The 23970-nt window shown below is 39.4% G+C and overlaps 1 protein-coding gene across 4 annotated transcripts in view; it reads right to left on the reverse strand.

The window, feature by feature from the left end:
* Window positions 1–23970, reverse strand: part of LCLAT1 (lysocardiolipin acyltransferase 1) — a 123294-nt gene that overhangs the window by 23802 nt on the left and 75522 nt on the right. The window lies entirely within an intron of this gene.

A 23970-nucleotide genomic window follows, 5' to 3' on the forward strand; every position in this document is an offset into this window, starting at 1 on the left:
ATTAAGGTACAGTGACAGACATACAAGACCACCATATATTGTGAAAATACACAATAAACAAGGAACTGCAGCACATCATAAATTCCATGTTTCTAAATGCCACTGAGAGCTGCATTTCATTTTCTGTCTTCACTATACATAGTGAATAGACATGTATAAATAATCTTCATTATTTCTTATTAGAGGAATGAATCAATATTGTTTTTGCTTTAAATACCGTATTTCTACCTAGAGAAGAGACAACCATAGCACTGGGGACATACCCTCAGAATTCCTGTGAATAAGTTTAGTACTGTTTAACTTTCTACCCCTTGTTACAGTATTAAAAAAGAAATAAAAACAAATCCAAAGCCAGACTCAATTTGTAACACTATACATATTACTTAAGTCTAATTCTCACTTCATTCCTGGGTTCACACATCTGTGAAGGAGTCTTCAACAGTCCTAATTTCTCACTTCATAAGATGTCCTGACATGCAATCTGCTGCTGCTGTTATAATTGATCAGCACTAGAGATTGGAGCAGGGCTGGAGAAATACAGAAAATAAATTGACTGACCCTCCAACTCACCTCTTCTCCCGAGTCTGTAATCTAGAGCTAAAGAACACCAATGAGGGGATTTGTTTTAGTCTCCTTACAGGATATTCTATATTTGTCCATTATAACATATGTAGTTGTAAGTTCATAACAAGAAAAAAGGTAGCCCAGCGATAGTGCTTCGCTCTTTTTAAAATCTGAAAACTTCACAGGAAACCACTGCTATGGAAACCCCTTGTTTCTCTGCAAGATGGGGCTACTAATGTTTACTACTTCTAGCAGACTGCTTGTAAGCCTTTTATAGACATCAGCTTTCCAGGCAAGATGCATCTCTGGATACAATATCTATATTTGCATTCCTTTTTTCTTTCTTTTTTTTTTTTGTGTGTGTGTCGCTTTTTTTTTTTTTTTTTTTTTTTTTAATCTAGAGCTAAAGAACACCAATGAGGGGATTTGTTTTAGTCTCCTTACAGGATATTCTATATTTGTCCATTATAACATATGTAGTTGTAAGTTCATAACAAGAAAAAAGGTAGCCCAGCGATAGTGCTTCGCTCTTTTTAAAATCTGAAAACTTCACAGGAAACCACTGCTATGGAAACCCCTTGTTTCTCTGCAAGATGGGGCTACTAATGTTTACTACTTCTAGCAGACTGCTTGTAAGCCTTTTATAGACATCAGCTTTCCAGGCAAGATGCATCTCTGGATACAATATCTATATTTGCATTCCTTTTTTCTTTCTTTTTTTTTTTTGTGTGTGTGTCGCCTTGGATCAAGGGCTGTTGCACATGGATTACATTTGAGGATTCAGTAACTAGGTTTAAAAAAATGTCACCACTGGTAATGTAACAGTAATACCATGCTTGAAGCTACCCCTGACCCCACCACAGCACAGCCAAGAGATCTTTCTGGCTGTCGAGGTGGAGATTTCCAGAAATCTCTTTCTGTTTGAGATCTTACCAGGTATGAGCCACAGAGAGATTGCTTGGAAGGACTTCATGAAATGTGCACCATGCCCTGCCATGGCAACTCAGACGCATGGAATGTGACTGCTCGAAGCAGAAGGAACAGCTGGCAGACATGTATTTGAGATGCTCTTGTCTCATCAGCAGAACAACCCATGTTCTCACGGGCAAATAAACACATCTGAGCTCAGGACTGCTCTCTGGCCCCTGGGACTACCTTGAATATGGAGCCTTCTGATCCAGTGCTTGCACTACTTGAATTGTTGAGACAACTGTCCTGGACAGAGGGCTAGATATAAATGTGACTGTTCAGCATGCTACCAAAACAGAAGTGCAGCCTGTTCAGTGTGATAGCAAACACGTTTCTCTCCAAAAGGAGGTTAAGCCACTTTTATTCTTAGGATGCAGGTGATACAGCTAAACCAATCCAGTATTAACCCACCTCCGAAAGGAGTGATCTTGCCGTCTCCTGCCCTGCACTGGATGCTCCCATTGCTCCCCCTGACCCCACAGGGAGCCCTTTCAGCACCCAGAGCCGGCAGAAGCTAACCCTACCAAAGAGCTGCTGGTACTGGGGGTGCTGGGGAATCTGAACCCCTGCGGGCTGATGGAAATGGGACACAGGTATTCCCCCTGCTAGCTCGCGGAGTCGGGAGAGCTCGTCAGGCTGGTTTGGATGCTATACGACAGTGTGTTTTCATATTAGAAGCCTCTTCCTTCATCCACCAAAGAGGATAAGCACTCTCTGTTTCCCCCACCCATCCAAGATGTGGGTGCAGGCTTGTCTTCTTACGGCAGAAGACCCAACCTGCAGCTCACATCTGTTGTGTTGGTAAGATGCAAAAACAAGATTACACAGAACACAGCGTCCTCCTGTAATTCATATGAATTCTGGGCCAAGGGCTGGAACATTTTTTCTTCATTATTCTACCGCTGCCTAGAGTAGCATTTTCCTCTATTAGTTGCTATTGCCTAGAACAGCATCTGGAACAAGTTAGGTAGCCAGAAGAGAGTAACAGACATGAGCTCAGTGTGTTCCCAAGACCTGATTTTCAGAGATACAGCACACCTGCAGCTTTCAGCAAATTCATTACAGAGTCAAAGGGCTCAAAGCTATCTGTAAAAATCAAGCCCATGCTGATTAAACCCACTCAGGAAGTATGCCACTGCTTTCTACACACCAGCTAAATGCTCTGGAGGCTTATGAACATTTGCTCCAAGTATGGATTGCAGTATTTCAGCCTGGGAGGTGACAAAGACATGAATAACCTCAGCAAGATCCACATCCGAGAAGGATGTTCACAAATTCCTGGCTAGCAACAGATGGAAAAAACAAAGGCATGGAACCACAGCTGTTCCTTTTCTGAAATGGTGAAGGACCCAAGAGGACCTCCAAGCTACAAACTCCAACAGAAGTGAGCGGCACACCCTCCCGCCTCCCTCCAGACGTGTAGGCACTTACTCCATTCCTGCAGCTAAATGCCCTCCGCCATTCAGACCCAAATTTCTCCATCGCTAACAAAACACAGAATTGTTTAGATTATGGAATAGATACATGCCTCTCAAGCTTTATCACAAACAACTGCAAGCTAGGTGAGAAGAAAATAGCGATGTTGTACCCAAGTTGTGCTAAAACTGTGGTTTTCAGCACTTTTTAATCCCTCCCCCAGTATCCTTATGCATTTATTTATCTAGAGCAGCAACAACTACAGCAGATTCCCGAGATTAAAAACTTCAGGGAGGAAGAAAACCACACTACATGTCACCCTCGGCCATCAGTCAGCGCTCAGCTCTGACACCTTCGCACACAAAACGCTTCCTGTTGTCAACAGGAGACACTCAAGAAACAGTGCAGTGCCTCAAGGGAAGAGCAGAACGAGGGCTGGGCTACGCTGCTGGCTCCAGATGCTAATAGCCCTAAACTCCTGGATATTTGAATTTTGCAGAGCCAATCTTTAAAAAAAAAGAAAAACAAGTGGAATAGCTCCTTAGGTTTTTCATTCCTCTCAACTAGCAGAAAAAAGCCAGAACTGACTTCAATTTATAATTTTGGGTATAGGGGGGTTCTTTGGGGTTTTTGTTGGGTTTTTTTTCCAAACTGAGGTTCTGTGTTTCAGTACAGCAATTTCTACAAGGTGTTTCCTGCCTCCCATCAGTCACCCAACTCTTTCACGAAGATCTTAACTGATGGGGAATTAACAAAACACGTATCTTCCTTATTACAGTGTAAGGTGCTTAAAGCTACTTCTACGACGTATTAAGCCAATATTGTCTTTAGTAAACAGCACATTTCAGGCTTCCAGTGCTTTTCCATTTCAAAATAAGAATTTCTACTGAATGCTTAATACATACATTTGTAAACTGACAGATCAAACAGTGCTAACGCTTGATGCAACGTAATTACTTCTGTTACAGAAAACACTGTTGAAAATGAGTAAACACATTTTTGAAAAAAATTAAAAATAACCCACAGTACATCAAATATTGCACCTGAGACAAAACCCCTGCTTTGCCCGGTCCCTCAGTCTTGCTTCCCTGACTTTATACTGCTTTACAAATAGCAAAGTGCTTGACCAAAGAATTAATTGCAGAGACAGAAACATTAACTCTGAATCCCACCTAGGGTTGTTTATAAGAAACCACGAGGCACATACCTATTCAGTAATAAAACTCTGAGTAAATGTCTCTGCAAAGAACCTGGTTCAGCCAAAAAAAAAAAAAAAAAAAAAAAAAAAAAAGAGAAGAGAGACTCGCAATCAAAGGGGCATGAAAATGACAGCCCTGAACTAGATGCAGGCGCACTCTTCTATGACTTTTGCTACAGCTATGAAAGAGTATTTATAAATGCTGGGTAATGCATTTTCTCAAAATGAGGTTGTAGTTTGTGCGCTCAATATTTGGAATTTACAGGTTTTTTAGGAGACAGGAGGATTATTTTCTCCGTACACAATGTGTACAAAAAACATGCATGCTTAAACCCGTCTAATTATCTTTTCTGCCTTTATGAAACACATCTAGAATTTCCATCTTAAATTACACATAGGATTCTTTATTATAAATTATGTGACTCACCCATGTAAATGTAACCTGCCAAGAACTGCTTACTGTAGTCAACTGCATGGCAGGCACATTACTGACAACACTGCACGTGAATTACCTCAATCCCTCCTCTCCCACTCACCACCCTAATCTCCAAAGTGTTAAAGCTCAAAGATGTTTCATGCTGCGTTTTGGGAATACTCCCACCATGTGCAAAATGAGCAAAATTCTGTATGAAAACATTTTTCTTGTAGGAAGGATTCATATATTTAGTATGTTTATCATGTATTCACTATGTTGGGAAGATATGAATCAAGCATTTTGGTCCTGGTTGGGACCTGCAGAAGGTTATTATAATGCAATTCATTACAACAACTTTCAGTTTTATGGATGAATCTCAAAACAATCCAGTGGGTTCCAGGGAGGCTTTTACTAGGATAGAAGACATGATTTACCTTTAAAAATACCCAGGCTGGTTGCTGAAAAGCTTGGTTCAGGTTTTTAAATAGTTTCTGTGGTGTTTCACTGCCTACTTTTGAAAATTAGCTTCTAAGTGTAGTAGATCCACTTTTTTCTGTTGCTTAACTAAGGTAATCAACAGTTTAAGGATGCCTTATTCAAACAGAACATGAGTTTGTACTTTTCCATTTCTTAAGTGGAAACACGATCACACAACTAAATGGTATGTTTACTTCTTGTTTCACGCATAGAATTGCAATTAAATGTTAACCTCATACATTTAGAGAGGAAATCAACCAAGGTTTCACAAAAGTTATTTTTATATTCCACTCCAAAATAGAAAGGAAAGGGGCTATTTGGAAAAAAAAAAATGCAGCCATTCTGAAATGAAGATGATTGAGTTGTATTTGGTTAGGTCAGAGTCGGCATTCCTTAACCACATTATAGCACTGAATGTCCTGTGTGTGAAAAAAGACCCCAACCAGCCACTACAGAAAAAGATGTCTGATTTTGGTTTAGAGAGAAAAGCACTGACAAATATAACATACTCTGGCATTCAGGAAATGTTTTTTCCATATACCAAAACCGACTAAATTAGAGCCTAAAAAAGAATGCAACTTGAGTTTTTAAAATTTACTATTAGAAGTATCAACTCCTGATCTGAAAAACTACATATATATATACATAGCTATATCCATATACCTACATGTCTTAAAAAAGCAAGTTGAAGCTTTTTATTCCTGTAGTTTTAGAGTAAAAAATGATTCAAATTGGACAGAAAGTGACTACTGACGGCATTCTATTTAATGTGCAAAATACATTTGGAAGACAAATACAATAAAACAAAAATCAAGCAAGTTTTTTTAGTTGACAGGGTAACTAATAAAAATATACTGTGTTTCAACATGTTTGAAAGAAAGAAGATGCCCGCAGAAGATGAATTACATGAAGAATGCTGTTTGGGTTTCATATAAATCGCTTTATTTTCAGAAACCTAATGTACTAACAGTCCTGAAATCAGATGTGCATAGCTTGCCCTGTGTATTTGTGCAGTCCCTTGACCACAAATGAAATTGCTAGATTACGATGTAAAAAGAAGCTCCTTTAACCTCTAGTACCTGTGTATTCATATGCACAGTCACCAGCGCCTTGAACAGTTTACAACCCCTCTGTGTACGCTTATTAATTCTCCCTGTGCCAGCTATATCTTTCATTTCTCCTTATTTCCTGCAATCCACAAACCATGTTCTGTGTAAGCAGAGGAAGCCATGAAGTGGCCAAATGTGATTGCTGAGACAGTCAGTGAATAAGAGAAGCACCGCATTATACAGCAGACATTATAGAAGATGTTCTTCTCTCCTCACGTATATTATTTGATTTTCTCGGACACATGATTATTGAATGAGGAATAGAGATCTGATGTCGCTTGTAGTTTGCACACGTGGTCGCTGTAATAGGACACAGGTGAGGTGAGTGCATACATACAAAGCCATTTTGGAAACTACATCTGCGTACACCAACCTACAGAGTTTGCTGTAACCCCACCTATCTTTAGTGCTGTAATTTTTAAAACCAGCACTAAAGGTTATTTTGATAGATTTGGCTTAGCTCAAGATTAAAAGTATTACCTCTAACATTTACCAAAAAGGACTCCTAAATCTTTGTTTTTAAAAATCTGCCAGCGATGCTAGGAAAACCTTAGCTTTTTTACAGTTCTGAAATGAGAAGATCTAAAAAAAAACCACCAAACTTTTTAAGTTGCATCTCACAGACCCTTAGTCCTCACTAAAAAGTATTTATATAACATTTCCAAGCTATTCGATGTTGATATACAGATCCTGAATTTTATTAACAGAATTTAGCGTGATCAAAACCCCAGTAGGGTATGCTGACATTGCTCTCCCTCCAGCTGGTCTTCTCCATCTGAAACGTTCTCCGTCCATAAACAGGAAAAACTACTAAAAAGCTGACAGCATCATATGCTGCAGACACATGCATCTCCACAAATGTGCAGTTTACAATATCAACAGCTGTATGGGAAAAAAACCCAAACCACAAAACGGAACATTTTATAAAAAAACATTTTTATAAAAAAACCCTTAACAACTAAACAGTTTTTGGTTGAGGAGCTTGAAGCTTGTTACAAATATCTATATATAAAATAATCAGATTGTCCAGATGCAGAAACAAAAATAATACAGAGAGACAGATGTCACTCTGAAGATGGTGCTGCATGCAAAAATGTCCATTTTTACGTCTACTAAAACACAACAGAGGGTGTGCAGGAGGTGGAATCCTTCTGCCAAATGGACAGAGGCGAAAAAGAATTTCAATATGGGATGTGTCCAGAGATAGAGGTCAGAGAAAACAGAAAGGAGAAAAGGTCACATTCAAGCTTTTAATAGGCAATAACATTTTCTGGAGGATATAACTCCAAAACTATTTGGCAAAACTTCAGGACATCCATCAGCACAAGCAAAATGAGGGTCAGTTGGCTATTCTGTGAAATATTGAGCATTTTATGAGTCATAAATTTAATAAAATGTGGATGTGCTAAATTTACTCCACTCCCAAGTCACACCCTTTTTTGGTAACCTCTGTCCATGATATTCTTCAATGCATCAATAATGGGAACCCTCCAAAAAACCTAAACTCAAAGGAATTAAGACTGAATAAAAACAGACAATACATGAATACTGAAGTCCCATTTAAGGTAACAAAAGAATAGAGTAAAAACCCCAGACACACAAAAAAAAGCAAATATGTCGTTTTTGCTACAGGGTTGTAATTAGTGATGGGAGAACCAACATTTCACAAGGCTCCCATAGTTAAAGGATCAGGATCTCGTGAATAGTTTTGCTAGCCTCTGGTAGATATTTAGCAGCTATTTTACTGAAAATCTCAATTGTTAAGCTGAGCAATTTCCCCACATACTTCGTACCTAACACTACAGGGCTGCAGAATGTGTCCCTCCAGTCTGTCTGCCCACGATCTCACTGCCACAGCTCACAAAAGCAAATTTTGCTAGGCACAAATTTGTAACGTGTACTAATCTATGTCACTCTGTAGCAAACCAGTAATGATCTAGGCAGCGTATAGCAGCAGACTCCGAGCATTTACTTCTGTAGGTGATTACTAGTTGGACTGGTTATTCCACAATGTCGTTATTCCTTGCATCCAGCTGCTGAAGGAGTGTGGATACGAGGTGCACTGACCATCGGATTTTGTCTAAGGGGTTACTTTCCTATAACAGACCCTCACCACTTCTCTGCAATGCCTTCTCAAACCCCATCCTTTGCTCGGACTTCTGTATAAACTCTCAACCACAATTTCAGCAGACAGGGCTGCTTCCCCAAGTCTTCAGAGCACGGGAGACTTGCTGTTACCCCATCCCTTCGCACTATTGTGCCTGATGCCCCTTGTCTTTTTGACTGTAAGCTCTTTGGTTCAGCTTTTAACATTACAGTGGAATGGAGGAAGAACTACTGCCATATAAAAAAACCTACCATATAAAAACCCCAGAGTAATCCCCCCAGAACAAGCCATACTTTTCATGAGTTACTAAGAGGTGGAGTGGGAAGACCCAGCCACAATTTGCAGAGGGCCTCATAGATACCCTCCATTATGGTTTTAAATCACTCCTGGAAGAAAGTCAGTAGTGGCGAAGGGAGAATCTGTAGATCCCAATACTTTCACTATCTACAAATTAGCGTGAGTCATGAAGAAAAAGCTGGGTGGAGTGGGAGAGCGGGGGAAGCAAGACCTAATTCAAGAAACCACCAAATACAAGCTTTAACTCAACCGAATGCTTATATGTTCCCTTTTCAAGAAAATGAGGGAGAGAAAAGAGGATGGGAGGCTAAACAGAACTGAAACTGGCAAAAAGTCAGTTTTCCAAACAAATCTTTATGTAAGAAACTGTATCAAAACCTCTGCTAGATTAATGGACCTGTACAGACATTGTTTTAAGGAAACCCTTCCCTGGCTGAGGCTTTGAATTTCAAGCTCCAGCCAAGGGGGGGGGTAAGTAGCTCTTTTTTTGGAAATTCAGAGGAGAAGAAAGGTTATCACTGTTTTACAAGGATGAATAAGCCTGTCTTTTGTTGTCTTTCAACAACACATTTGTTTTTATATTCATTTATGACAACTGATCGCATATTTCCTTCTCAGAGAAGCTATAGTGATCAGCACAAAACGAACTGATTTCTTAAATTTCCAGAACAAGTCACCACAGGTGAAAGACTTTGTATTACAGATACAAATAAGTACTCTCTAAATCTTAAAAGCAACCTTCTGAAAACACTTCTGCTTACTTAAACTCTTGGGATGGTAGAGGAAAGACACTTGCTCCTAAGACCTTGCCTACAGACAGGTGGGCTTCCGTTGTTTCTATGAAGTTGGCTGCACCCAGAGGTTCAGCTTTGATGGCTCCTTTTAAAGTGTTCATGTGTTAAATTGCCATCATGCAACCTCTTGCATAAACATTACTAAAATTGCAACTGCTGGTAAGGCTACCAAACAATCTCATTAAAGTACAAAAAGTTATTTTGTTTCTGTCTAAGGGTTTGTTTTTGTTTTTCTGAGGAGGATATTTGACAATTTTAGAATGATCTTGTCTCACATGAAGTACAACATGCAATAAACCATGTCATGATTTTATCAAAACCATTTCTTTATTATGGTCATTACAACACACGGGCCACTGCTGGCTTAATAATTTCAAGTTAAGTAGTTTTAAATACAGGGTACCAGCCACATTCAGTGGAACATTTAGTTTCTGTTGTTCTTACTCCTGTTGTTTAAAAAACAAAACAGGAATTAAATCATACAATATCTGTAATATTTGTATATGAAAGAGCATACATAAAACAAAAACAAGTGATGAATCTCTATAAACGCTGGCAAATATCTTTTATCTTTTAGTATTACTAACACAGTCATTTCCAAAGAGAGACTAATCTGGAAATGGAGACTATCAGTATTTTACAGAATTTATTTTATACCAAGCATACTGCTTTTGTTAAGCTTTAAAAAAACCCAAACCCCCAGAAACCTAAAAGATACTTTAACAAAAGAAAAATGTTTAACTGTTCCTTGTTAAATATTTATAATGAATTGTATCAACAAGGCGCAAGCAATTTAAAAGTAGCAATGTCATCTAATATTCAAGCTGAATTCTAATGAATTCATGTTTTTTCCTCGATCAATACAAATAAATCCTTAAATTCTCAGCAACCTCTGCCCATGTACAGGAGGAGACAGCAAATACCAAATTTCAGGAGATGTTGGTCAACTGGAGAAAGAAAGAACAGTATCCCAGAAAATGGCCAATGTGCCAATTTACCCATTTATTTTGTAGCCCAATGAATGTGTGAGGTTTTGCGGAGGCCTGGTCTTGTCAGGTGCCCACCTCCCATGAGTGCAAGGAGGAGGTTTTGCAGAGGCCTGGTCTTGTCAGGTGCCCACCTCCCACAAAAGTCAAGAAGTTAAATACCCCGTGGTCTTTTCAGATGCACCAAACTGAGTCAGGGGCCTATTTATATCTGTAAGAATCAATTATTTTCTTTTGTCAACTGGTCTGATTGCCCTGCTGCTTTAGGTTAAGCTGCAGCACTTGAGCTGGCATTGCCATCAAAACAAAACAGCTTCATCCACCTCCCTCGCTCTCTGGCTTTGGCATCGCAGGGCCGCTCCCTCCCCCCACGACCACTGCTGTGACACAAGGATTTGCAGGCCAGATGGTGAATCATATAAAAAAAATTCTCCCGTTGAAAAACAATCCTTTTCCTGTATTTTTCCCCGGTGGCAGTTGCTGGTTTACATGCACATAAAACTACACGGTTGGTTACAAAGCTTTTGGGTGGACTAATGCTCCCTCCATCCCCTCTGCCCCAGTTGTGCAACTTGTTGAGAAGCAAACCGACGTAAGGACCGCTTCCTGGTTCATTTTTACTACAGTTTGGCCGGGAAATAAAAACCTGAACTTCCAAGTGCAAACCCAAACATTCTAGTTAAAAGAAGTGCAAATACTTGACTGGATGTACAGTGGCAAAGCTGCACATATTTCAACAGAGCTAAACTAATTCACCCCAGTTAAGGATCCAGCCTTGCAAGAGCAGGCAGGCAGAAAAGCAGCAGATCCTCACTGAAGTCAGTGAGAGCTGCACTCATCTTGGAAGGGAGCAAAATAACTTTACCCATAAAGGGTAAGACATTATTAGTACAAAATTCTTCACATTCTTTTCACGAAAAGCCATTTCATATTGCAAGACGATATCCTAACAAACTAGCCTTAGATGGTTGGATTGAGTCTGCACAGTGCAATGCCAACACATCACACGTTCTCCTGATCAAGCAAAAATCAAAGTAGGACAAGTTGTCCAGTCCAGATTGGGTTATTTGGTCTAAAAATAAAGTTCCTGAACACCAATTTTATGCTAGTACGAAACAACTCAGATGACAACAGCCAATTTCTTTTACTATAAAGCAGGCTTAGTACCTCCACATTACAATTTCCCAGCTCTTTCATTACAAGACCGTACCGTAATTGCTATGTACAACGTCAAGTTTAAACCACTCGGACTGAAGCGGTTTATATTTCCAGGCTCTTTCAGCCTCAGATTCATTTTTTTTGAAGGGAAGAAGGGGCACCACAATCTCAGCTAAAGCAATTCAGCTATATCAAAGACTGAGGCTATGGAAAAAATGTTTTTGTTACTTAAAAAGTCACAAAAAAAATTTCAGATGGTTTCTTCTTTGGAAAGGACTAGCATCCCCAAGCCTTGGAACTGGGACTTGAAGTTTGGCAGGAGATGGTATTTGTGTCAGTAATATGCCTTTTGCCAACTTCCAAGAAAACATCCCAAATTTGGCCAACAACTACGAGCCTTTGAAGAATCGTAACTTTGCACAGGCTCAGCAAACATTTTATAGAGTTTACAGCTGAAATTTAAGAAGAATCTGTCCTTATTGAGTATTCCCAACTTCTAGCCTTCAGTTCACGCACCAGTCCCTGTGTGTAAAAGATCATGCTACATCCCCTCACCGCTCCTGCGTGTGACCACCCATGCAGCATGGGGAAGGAAGCGGTCTGATTCAAATGCAAAGGGGACGACTATTTAACAGCTCTGGAAGGGAATTTGGCAACCAGAGCAGAAACCCAGCCTGGGGAGGGATGGCAGCAGTATCTGTTGTGTGATCGGCTGTTGATTTTGTGTTTAAAAACATTGTGGAGTAACATAAAATACATCAGTAGTAAAGAACAGTAGGTTGTAAAGTTCAATACTCAGATGTAGGAAAATGCCAGACCTAAGCTTGCTTTTGCCTATATAATGTATATTATCTTTAGTTCCGTGATGATATACTACCTTGCCCCAGGACCCGAACTTGCAGCGAATCAGGGTTGTGTAACAACAGAGTGCAGGAGCTTTGCTTCATTTGCTGCAGGACCAGAAAGGTCTGCAACGAACAAAACAGAGTGAGGTGGGAGGAAACAGGACAAGTTCAATTTTAGGCAGTTCAGTCTCAAACCAATCTTCATGTTAAATAAAACCCAAGAGAACTGTATGCTATTTCTGCCTATTTCATAAACAGACTTTAATTTCTCATCTTCTGGTTTGGCTGACTGGAAGTTTCTAGGGTCAGTTTTACAGTGCTGCTGAGCATCCCCAGCTGCAAGCTGCACGGAAAGCGCTACGACTGAAAAATAAGCCCACAGGTGTCTAAAACCAGGCAGTAGACCTGACCTTAGTCTTGCTGTGCTTCAATTTCCCACATGCATGAGATAAAAACAGACATAGTGAAAATAAATTCCTTCAAGATCAGGAAGCACTCCAGTACTAGAGCAGCAAGCAGCAGAGATGCTTATATGGAAATTCTGTTTTCAGAGAAGAGCTTGAATAGTGCAGCATATAAGCCCTGGGGCCACTCACTGAAGATGAGGAGAAAACAAAATATTTAGAAGTTGCTCCTTCAGTGAATGCTCAATGAGGCAGACGATGTGTGTGTGGGGAGAATGGCATGCAATCATTTAGCTAAAGACTAGATCATCTCATATATACATGTAAGAAAGCCAAATTAAGATTCCACAAACAGCTTTGTGATGTTCGCTGACTTCTGAGTGTCAATTTTTCCGAGCATTATAATGTTTTTTTTCCTCTCTCTCTTTAATTTTGCTTTCATTGTTGGTTTAATCCAAATAAAATTACCAGTCCCCCAACAAATGGAATAAAAGTCCTTTAAGATTTAATGATACTGGATGCTGAAAGGTGATAAAGAAATCTGGCCTCACCATTGAAGAATACATTAGGCCTTCAAATATTCAGTTTTGCATCAGCTTTTAAATTCAAAGCCCAAACCTGATCCATGAAGGAAGACGTAAATTTTGTAATGTCAATGACCAAGTCTTAGAGCTTTCCATTTATAAAAGCAGTGTTCATTAGCAACTACAAAGCTAATTCACTATGATTTTTCTGCTTCTGTTTCTCAGACATTTATAAAATAAAATTATTCATTCATTTTAGACTTGAACTCCATGTGAAAGTTGTAGATTTGGAAAAAAGCTAAGGAAAAAGATTAGCATTTTGTCATTTTGACTTGCAGCTCAAGTGTACAAAGTTGAGGCTTTAACATGTAAACTGTTTGCAAGAAGAGTATATTCTTATTTGGGGCATTATAATATGAACCCAGTTGATGCTTCTAATTTTTTTAAATTATCCCTAACATAAACACTTGTCCTCAGCCATTCCAAAGATACTCAAACCTTTGTAGTACACAGCACTGTGTAACACAGAGGTAAAAGACTGTGCCCTGCATGCCTCTGGCAGTACATTTACCGCAGATTAAGGACTCCTGTCTTACAGGAGGCTGAGTGGTGGCTCAACTAATCCAATTCAACAGTACATTAGAAAGAAGGAACAGGACTGAATTTGCAGCTCCAAGCTGAACCCTCTGTCATGACAAACAACTTGACAGGCACTGATCTAAATGCTTTGGGATTTGTATTTCAAAATTGAATAGCCATATGCTTACCATTGAAACGTGCCAAAGGCATCTGTTCTTTAACAGTTCCTGAAGTTTGTTTACCGAAGCATATTAATATATATTTAATAATTGCTTTAATACCCTCCTCCCTTAACCTCAAACACTAACAGCTCCAAGACAGTTTTAAAAGCTCTATACATAATCTAGGTCTGAACTTTTTATATATCCATGGACAATTCTGAAATGAAGTCATACGAGCAGCATAAATAAACCATGCATAAGGAGTCAGGATAAGCATTGCCATCTATCAAGCAATCTGCAGCAGAAGGCTAAAGATAAATGCACCTTCTTTTTCAACTTCTTCCTTCTCCTCACTCCTCCTCAGTTTTTCTTCTACACTCAGTCACCACAAGTGAGTTTCCTATCTTCCAGGTAACAGGCTACCTCTCGGCTGAATTCATGCTGGAGCTGTTCCCCCGAGGAAGCAGCGTGGTGCAGCTAAGCCTGCACTTGGAGCATCCTCACCTCTGCCAGGCCAGTCCCCACCCGACACTCTTACTCTCCTAGTAGGGAGCACCCCTTTTCATTACTTCCACGAAGTTTTGGAAATAAGCTAGTCCTTACGCAGTCTTGGCATTAGCTATGCCTGCTTATCGCACTGATTCAACACTAGTCCCTTCAATCATTAAAAACGATAATGTAGATCTGACACCCACCGAAGAATTAAACTAGCTTTTAAAAGGCTAACTTGTCTCATTGTTTCTAGACAAGACGATACCTATGAAGACCACGTTTTTACTGTGAATAAAGCATACATTAAAATATCTACCCAGGAAAAGACAATTTAAGAAGAAAGGCTCTATTTCAAGTGTGAATTTGCTCCTTTGTTCTATTCAAATGCAAAACAGTGTTGTTGCTTATTATATTGCCACTTTCAATGTTGCTTAATTTACATAAAAATTAACTAGATTCTTCTTTTGCATGCATCAAGTATTCACGGTTAGCTATCTATGTATATTTAATATATTTCCATGTCATCATCCACTGCCAGATAATTAGTTCCTGGAACTCTTACTGTGTTTCAAATGGTGAAACATAAGATGATCTTATTTAACATCAAGTTTCCATTCAACAGATGAGTAGCAATTTCCCACTCATCTTCACCTCTTCTGTGTTTTGATACTTTTTTCTGGTATTTTACACTTAAAGGGAATGCACATTCCAGTTACTGAAGAGACACCTCATAGGCATCCAGTCTAACCAAGTTAAATGAGCATTCAACACAGGCAGCTAAATGCTGGCTTTCGCTCACCTCCTTTATATTACCTTTTCTCCAAGTCATACTACCTATCCCAACATATTGACATACAAGACAGTTACGCAGAGGAAGCCTCACTGAGATTTAAAATAAACACATTAATATCTATTTGAAACACCAGGATTTTAAACATTCTTGTGTATAAACATTATACAATTTTTTGTCTTCTGCAACAACATATCCAACCACCTTACCCAGTACAGTCAATATGAAATTTTCTACCAACTTCAACAAGTTAGGGATTCTGCCAGAGATCTGAAGGCCAAAATGGGCACTTAAAATTATCTTAATGTAACTTTGCACCAAAGGCCACAGAAATTCCTGCAAAGGAACTTCTAACTTGTGATGAAATAAGACAGAAATGTGATATTAAAAAAAAACCCACAAAACTGTAAGATATTTCTATTCTAACAGTACACTAAGACTGAGCAATACTGAGGTATTGCAATAGCTAGGGCACAGGTTTGATAGCCACTTCCCTCCCTGTTAAGATACTTAAAGCAGTTTGCAGTTCGGGGATTAAGTTCCACTCACAGCTGCTACTCTTGGGCTAGACACTTTGGACCAAATTTCATCTTTGGCTAGAAAGACGACTACCTGCTGTTTGTTTGCTAGTGGAGGCTTATTCATTCTTCCTTTCCAGACTTTGTGTTACAGTCATTTATTTCCAAGCCCAGACAAAAATTCACGGAAAAGCTACAGCTAGACACCTTACCCCAGGTCTCTGCCCAGCATGGCATTCAAGGTTCTGGTACAGACCTTCCTGTCCCTCACCGAGTTGTACTCACACATCCTCTGGCAGCATGGATCTGCCTTCAAATCTGACAGATATGATCATTCAAGCACATAACCCCCTCAAAGCAAATTCCTTTGAGAGCCACCAGCTGGCCAGCTGTCATCCAGAACGCAAGTTTGGCAGGGGGTACCTTATTATTCACGACTGTTTATAAAACGGAGAGCAGCCACCCAAAGCTGCCTCTACTGTGTAACATCCACCAGCCTCTGTTGGTAAACAAAGGGAAACTACTGAACTCAACCAACCTTACTCGTATTCCTGCTAATTGAATTTCACTCAAAATGTCGTATATGGGGTGCATTATTTATACTGAACAAAAAAAGGAACCAAATATATCTCAGTAACGTTGAGCTGGAAATGTTACTATCACAAGTGTCTGCCGTGTGGCAAGAAATCTGAGCCATTGTACACTGGATTCAAACATTATGGTACTAGGCAACTGCCAGGCATCAGCACAACTAGGGCTGCCTGGGGTGGAGACAGACAGAGCAGAAGTCTCAGAGGCTGCAGAAGGGTCCTTCTGACAAGTACCTGATGTGGAGTGACTTTGTTGAGAGAAGTTAGCAAAGCATCGTGTTTTTCATGCTTGAGAGAAGGACCTATCCAAATTATGGATTCTTGCAAGAGGAATACACAGAAATGACTAGTAATTAATTGCACCATAGTCAGTGCTGGAGCAAGACTGTGGTGGAGAGTGCACAGAGAGTAGAAAGATGAAATGTCCAAAAGACAGAATCAGGAAGGCTTGAGTTTTCTTAATTCTCTTGAACTTTAGAGTTGACAGAGTTTCTTCCCTCTGCTCTCATACGAAGACAAGGACAGAGTGACATAAGAGAGAAGAGTTAATTCTTTAAGGTTCCTGTCTTCTGCAGAATTGGTGAGGCCAGTTACGATACTCTTTCAGGCATATCTGAGGCACAGGCATCAGGACACGCAGAGGACAGAACGGCAGTAATTTAGTGAAGAAGGATTACATGAAAGTGTATTTGGACTGTTTACTGCAGGGAGGTGTAGGAGGAGATCCTTCAAAAAAAAATCCTGATAGTGTTCTAACCAAGTATGTGGAAAAGACTAAGAATTTGGATGATCATCAGCTATGGTGTAATAGTATGCACAGTAATTCACCTAAAAGGTATTATTGGCTGATAAAGACGTAGCAGGGCATGAGGCTAAAATCTAAGCACATCATTCAGGATGGGGTACACCGGCAAAAGCAGCAAAATCCAAAGTTGCTGGAGGCTGCCAGATGGTCATCTCCATTTTAGCAGAACTGCATACTCTGTTTCGAAGGCTGGACTAATTTGACCATTCTGGCAAACACAAGTGCTCTGTGCTCTGCGGTGACAATTATAAACTGCTTGCTTGTCTACCCATTCATTGTCATCAACCTGCATCTGATGGCTTTCAATTAATCTCTCTCAGCTCCAAGGTTCTGCTGATAAGCATCAGCTCCTCCGGACCGGATTGCTTCAGTCTCATTTTACCTTGGTTGGTAAATCAGAACACATTTGTGTTCTTCATCTAAATTTACCCACAAATATACAAATATAGTAGCTACTGCTCTTTGGTTTTGACCAAAGTAGACTATTATGGAAAAATAACAGAAAGAATAATTTATCTCATCTATGTCAGCATTTTGTTTCTCTTGTAACTTTAAGTAACTCCTTTGGTTTATTCCTATTTAACCAGGCTCCCTAGTGTATTTATCTGGTTCTGAACATTCTTTTGCATAATAAACACTGCTGAAAATAACATCTTATGAATTACAATAACAGCCTGAGAAAGATACTTTATCCTTACACTATACTAAACACAGTTTCTGATATCATATTTAGATACTCTCCAAAATTCACCAAACATTTTCCAACACGAAATTTGCTTCCTCAAAGCTTTTTTTCCAACGAGTAAGAATACCTAGTTCTCAGAGTTCATTGTAATGCTAATGAAAACCTTTTTTCATACTGACTTAGTTGAAGGATATCCTGTCCTTCTGCTGCATTATTAATACTGCCAAACCACTGGAAAACTAAGTGCAAATGCCAATTCACCTAGTGCTATCATTCAGCTCTACAGAATTTTCCATTTGAGCTACAGTGTGTGCTAAGTAGCAGACAAAATACATTTTACATGCAGTTCTCAATAGCCTTTATTTATCTTGCGACAAAAGCCTGACCAGCATATTGCTCATGTTCTTATTTGCTTATAATTGGTTTCTTAGTGTGTTTATTTTTTTTCAGAGAAAGATTTTTGTGCAGTGTCATACTTCTGGGATTAAAACTATGCTGATATTCCCTTTCAAGATAACGGCTCTTGATTTTTGTCCACACCAGATATACATACCAAATTCCATGAAGGAAAAGGCAACATGGCATTTCTGCTCCATAGAGTAGAAGTACAATTTAGTAACAAAAGTGAGCAAAGAAACATATCACTTGAAAATTAGAAAAAAAACAAACACCTTGTGTTTTGTTTGTTGGTTTTGGGGTTTTTTTAAGAAATTGAAATCTGAGAGCTAGAAGATGCTCATTATGTAACCATTTTCAAATATCCCGTTTGATAGAGCACCAATTCCTGAAGTGTATTCTGGATTACTCATAGATATAAAACACATTATTGTATTTATAAGATACAGATTTGAGAATCTGCTGTCAGTATACATCTTCACACCCCTCTTAGTTCTTTCAGCTACCTCCACTACTTCCACCCTTTCGTATTTGCCACAACTCTTCTATTAAATACAGAAAAGTATTTTAGGAATGTGTTTCTGGATAGCAAAATGTTTTGGGAAAACAACATTAAGATAACAACTGTAAAAGAATTTTTGAAAAATTTGAAAATGAAAGCAACATTTCTGGAATTATAACCAGATACTCCCAAATTCCAGCTTTCTCATAGGAATAAACTCAATTAATTTCCTCAGGTTCATCCCTCTCGGGCTCTTCCGGAAAGTGTTGCAGATTATGGAAACTGCTTTATTCCTTCATAGCTTCTTGCGTAACAGAACAACCTCAGAGCCCTGCCAGTAAAAGCTCTCCATTCTGACATGTTTTTTCTTTCTTTCATTTGAAGGGAAAAGGCATGAAATATATTGTTAAAAGTTTGTCATTCTAAGCAAAGGAAATAGCAGACTGGCAAAACACAACATTTGTTCTCTTGCTCAAAAGCATACACCACAAGAGGGCTGCATTCAGTCTCGCTTTTTGAAATTCCTATTTCTCAGCATTTAGTTATGCAATCTGAGTAACACTAAATAATTGAATATTATTGAATAACAATAAAAGTTCAGCACTTTTCTTCTGATTTACTTTGAAAAGATGCAGTGCCTGATGAGGCTATTTGAGTCGTAGGTCAAGACGGAGCATCCCAATAATGGATCCTGGAATGTTTTCCAAGTGATACGTACCTACTCAGTTACTGAGTTCCTCCTCTCAACCAGCTAAGAGGAGGTAATGGACCTCTACCAAGAAGCCAGTGAAATAATTCTGAACACCACCACTGCTACACTGGCTTGGAGATGTCCCAGAATATTTTGCAGACTGAGTGAGCTCACTTTGCTCGTATTCTGGACTAGTCGAAACCCATGTTGGCTTTGTTATCACAATCGCTTCAGTTTGGGTGTAAAACAGCCCTAGTCTGGCCACAGTGCTTTCAGTCAGCTCAGAGGGAGTGGCAGAGTAGAATCATTCTGCTAGTAAAAAATCATGGGGGATGTATCCTTCCTGCATAAATTCACAAAGGCTAAGTAAGATTTGTTTTCTCTAACTGTATTAACAAGGTTTTAGAATACGATGCTCATCCTAGACAGTTTGCCAAGTAAGACAGAAATCAGCCACCAAAACACCTCCTCCTCTCCACCAAAACACAGCTTAGTATATACACAATATACCATACCTTACAGGAAAAAAAACACCATGTGAGTCATAGCCTCATTATATTCCATCAGCATTTGGCTGTTTGATTTTATTGAATTCTGTGCTGTCCGCTGCCATCCAAACAAGATGTGAAAAAGAATATGCTGCTGGTTGATTACAACATGCGCCAGAATACAGAAAGGCACAAGACTGAAAGTCAAGAGAATTTATCTCTTCAAGGAGGAGAATAATCCTTTGAAAATGTTCCCTCCTCATGTACAACACTGCTGTTATAAATCAGAAATTATGTATATATTTTAAAATTGAGTGCATGCTTACGTGCGTGTCTCAGTGTGTAATGTCAACTGAATTCGTTAGCACCACAGGTAGCATAAATCCTGATGAATCTCCACAGCCTCTCAGTATGGTTTGCAATGTATTATTAACAGGTTTATTAAATATTTGCAATGCTGTGGACATGCGGAGTGCACTATTTGAGACAGCTGCAGCTTAACTGCTACCTGCTTCAACAGTGCTAATATACCAGTGAGATGGTTGTTTCAGATGTACAAAAACAAAATACCTGCCTCAAAAAGACACAGTCCTAACAGATAGTATGTGAAGAATGGGAAGGAAAGAAGCAGCCATATAGCTGCTGAGCGTATGTTTCATTTGATTCTCTGATCCATGCTACAAGAGCAGCAAAGCAAAGGGCTGACAGAGGAAGCCAGGGAGCTTTCAGGTCTTTTGGAAGGAATGCTTTTTTGGATAAGTGAAGGCAGAAGTAGGACTAGTTAAATCACAGTGGTGCTGCTGACAGGATGAACCTGGAGAGCACTCAGGCAAAGAATCCTTTTGAGGGATGATTTTTCAAAAGCATCCAAGCAGACTTAAAGAACACTAATTCTTACAGGATTTTAAATGGGACTTATGTCCCTAAGGTCTGCCCTCTGTGTTTGGCTTTTCAACATCAGTACCCATAGCAACTTCCAGGCAACGCAAACGTGCCATTGCTCACAAATTCCAAAGTGTCTGAAGCATTTTTGAAAACGTTCCTCTTCTTTTTATTTATTGTGCATGTTATGTTTTTCTCCTAGTAGATGTCCTTATTGTCTGTGCAATGCCAGAAACCATCAGGACAGGCTGGCTCCTTTCAGAGGAGCGCAATGAAGGACCGGTGACCGGAACAAGCCAGCCAGAAGGTTGCTCAGGTCCCTGCTTCTGGAACTGTTTTATAATCACCAAGAGCACTCACTTTTATTGTTATACTGCAAGGTCAACAATGACTACCAACGCAAACAAAATCACAGTTTTGCATATGTCTAAATATAGATGATATGCATTTCAGATATGCTTATTTTAAGATATGAGCATTAGCTTTTAACAGTACAAAATAGGATTAGGGAGAGAGACTACCATATTGAGTGTATATCAAAAACATTTCTCCAACTCCTAACTGGTAGCCGTTCCACAGAAAATGAATTTATGGGAAAATATAGTCAAACCTTACAATGAAGTATATTACAGATATAACAGTTAATTCACATCGTACAGCACTTCAAATAACTGGCATGGCACACATGCAGAAAAAGGAAGCCCTTCCTATATCTACCAATGTTTGGTGAGAACATTGAGAGCCAAGACCTTATTTCCTGCCCTCCAGAATCCTGCAGTTCAGGAAAAGGTTGACAAAATAAGTCCCAAAGACAGCAACGTTTCAGATGGCATATAAGGTGATGAATGAGGTGAAGAGTTGAATTTATGCTGAAGTTTATGTTTTGACAAAAATCTATTTTAAAAAGCATTTATACTCTACCACAATTTTTCCCAAGCTCCTCTGCCCTCTTATGTTTTTCGTTTTTCAGTATCAGTACCATAGCAACATCCAGGGCTCATGAATGTGGCACTGCTCTCAACATCTCCGGAGCAGAGCCTTGCAAACGATTGCCAAACTCAGGGATCTCAGTCAGCTGGGAAAAGTATGACGCTGGGCTAATTTTTGTACACCCTGAAAATAATGGCAGGGGATTGGGAGGAGGGCAAAGGGAAGAAGAGCCGAAGCTGCAACAGCAAGGAGCAATGAAAGAAACAAACTACTTAAGGTTTAATGATATATAAGCAGCAAATCTTGCAAGTAGAGGATATTGAAAGTTTTATTACTATCTTACAGATTTGGGGGCTATATCTGAACAGCTCGAGGGTTCCAACATTTCCAGTAACTGAAATGATACTCCACGGATCTTCTCCCCTGCCAGCAATTACTCATATAGAAAAGTGATATCAGGAATACACAAAATACATTTGCAGCAACTTTAATGCAGCTGGAAATGAAAACAGCTAGCATCTGCAAAAAGTGGAAGGGTGGGGAATCCATCAAATATGATTGAGAGTCTCCTCTACAATGGGACTCTGTTTTGGGATTAGTCTGTTCAGCCTGTAGATGCTGCTATTTTTCTAGTAAAACAGATCAGGAAACATCATCTCTTAACTGAAACTAAAGCAGTATTTTTTCCTGGAAAAAGTATGTGTAGGCTCCTCTCTACTCAAGACTGCTTGAAGCAATTATCTGTCTTACTAATAAACAGAGCCGAGAAATGGGTATGCTGTGTAGAGCATCTGGTAATGCCATGTGAAATAAACACATATCAATACTATTCCTCTGTTTATAGGAAATAATTTCAATTTCACCAATAACTAAATATGCTATCAATCCAACCAACATCACGTGCAAAATCATGGATCATTGGCTGACAAGAACGAGAAGCAATTAACAAACTTGAACTTTACCTGAGGCTCAGCTATTGTCTGTCTTGCAGCCATAAGTCTTTAAAAACAACCACAAAGCTCAGTACTCTGACACAAAAACCCAAATCCCCTTGACAATTCTTACAGTATTCAGTATACTTTATTAGTATCAAGCACATCACAAGGATGTAGTGAACAAGCCCACAAAATAGACTGTTTGGTGTTTCACGCAGGCTCAGGGGAGCACCAAGGGTATTGCAAGACCCTGTGCTAAGCTTACTGTGCTGCTGTGAGTGACACTATAGGAAAAATCAGATGACTGACCTTTCAAAATGTACACCCAGAGAGATGCTGACCAAGTCTAGACCAGCAGATACACCTTGTTACACACACTCTCGGGTCCACCACCCAGCCAAAGCGCATAAACAACCAGAAAAACCTTTTTCAAAAATATCTTGAAGAGGAGATAAACATTTAAAAAAAAAAAAAAAGCAGGAACATCTTTTCAATTCTGAAGAAAATAATTCTAGTCTTTACTGAGCAATCATTTTTCCTGAACACATCTGTGGCCAAGCTTCATTTCTACGTATGCAATCTGATGAGCTAACATTGTTCCAGGCCTCCAGTTGAAGCAATTAAAAAAGTCCACATTCGCCAAACATTACCACATCGTTACCACAGATACTGTGTATTCTGAGTTAAGGGAAAACAGTGGAAACCTCTAATACCACTGTGGGGTAACTGCTGGCAAATAATAACTTTTTAATATGGTTACCACAGCGACTATTAATAACCTGCGAGGAGGTAAACGGAAAATGATCCATTACATGGTATATCTGCTTGTCACAAGCCATGACTCACACGTAAGAGAGTAAGGAGATTATTTCAGTAGATGGATCTTGATAGGCTCAAGAACGTAAAACCTGAAATATTTCCGATGAGTACCATAGGTGTGTGGGTAACACAAACAACAACAGGTCAACCTGCAAACACTACAGGTGGTAATGATTCTTACATGGATCCACCATAAACCCTCCAGTGAAAGGCTGTGCTCCCTTCTCAAAAGCAATGGAGGATGGAAAGAGGAAAGGATGAGGGCTGAGAGAAGAGAGTGGTTTGGAGAAAACCAAATCCTTCCCAGGATGACTGAAATGATGGATTGTTTGCCACAGAGGTGGGGCGAGTAGTGCAGAATACTGCTCCAGTAAGACATGAAAGAAGAGACAGCAACAGAAACTTCAACGTGTACCAAAGGCCAGAAAATATCTAACAGAAAGC

Source organism: Aptenodytes forsteri, unplaced genomic scaffold (genome assembly GCF_000699145.1).
Source record: "Aptenodytes forsteri isolate BGI_AS27 unplaced genomic scaffold, ASM69914v1 Scaffold280, whole genome shotgun sequence".
Lineage (NCBI taxonomy): Eukaryota > Metazoa > Chordata > Aves > Sphenisciformes > Spheniscidae > Aptenodytes > Aptenodytes forsteri.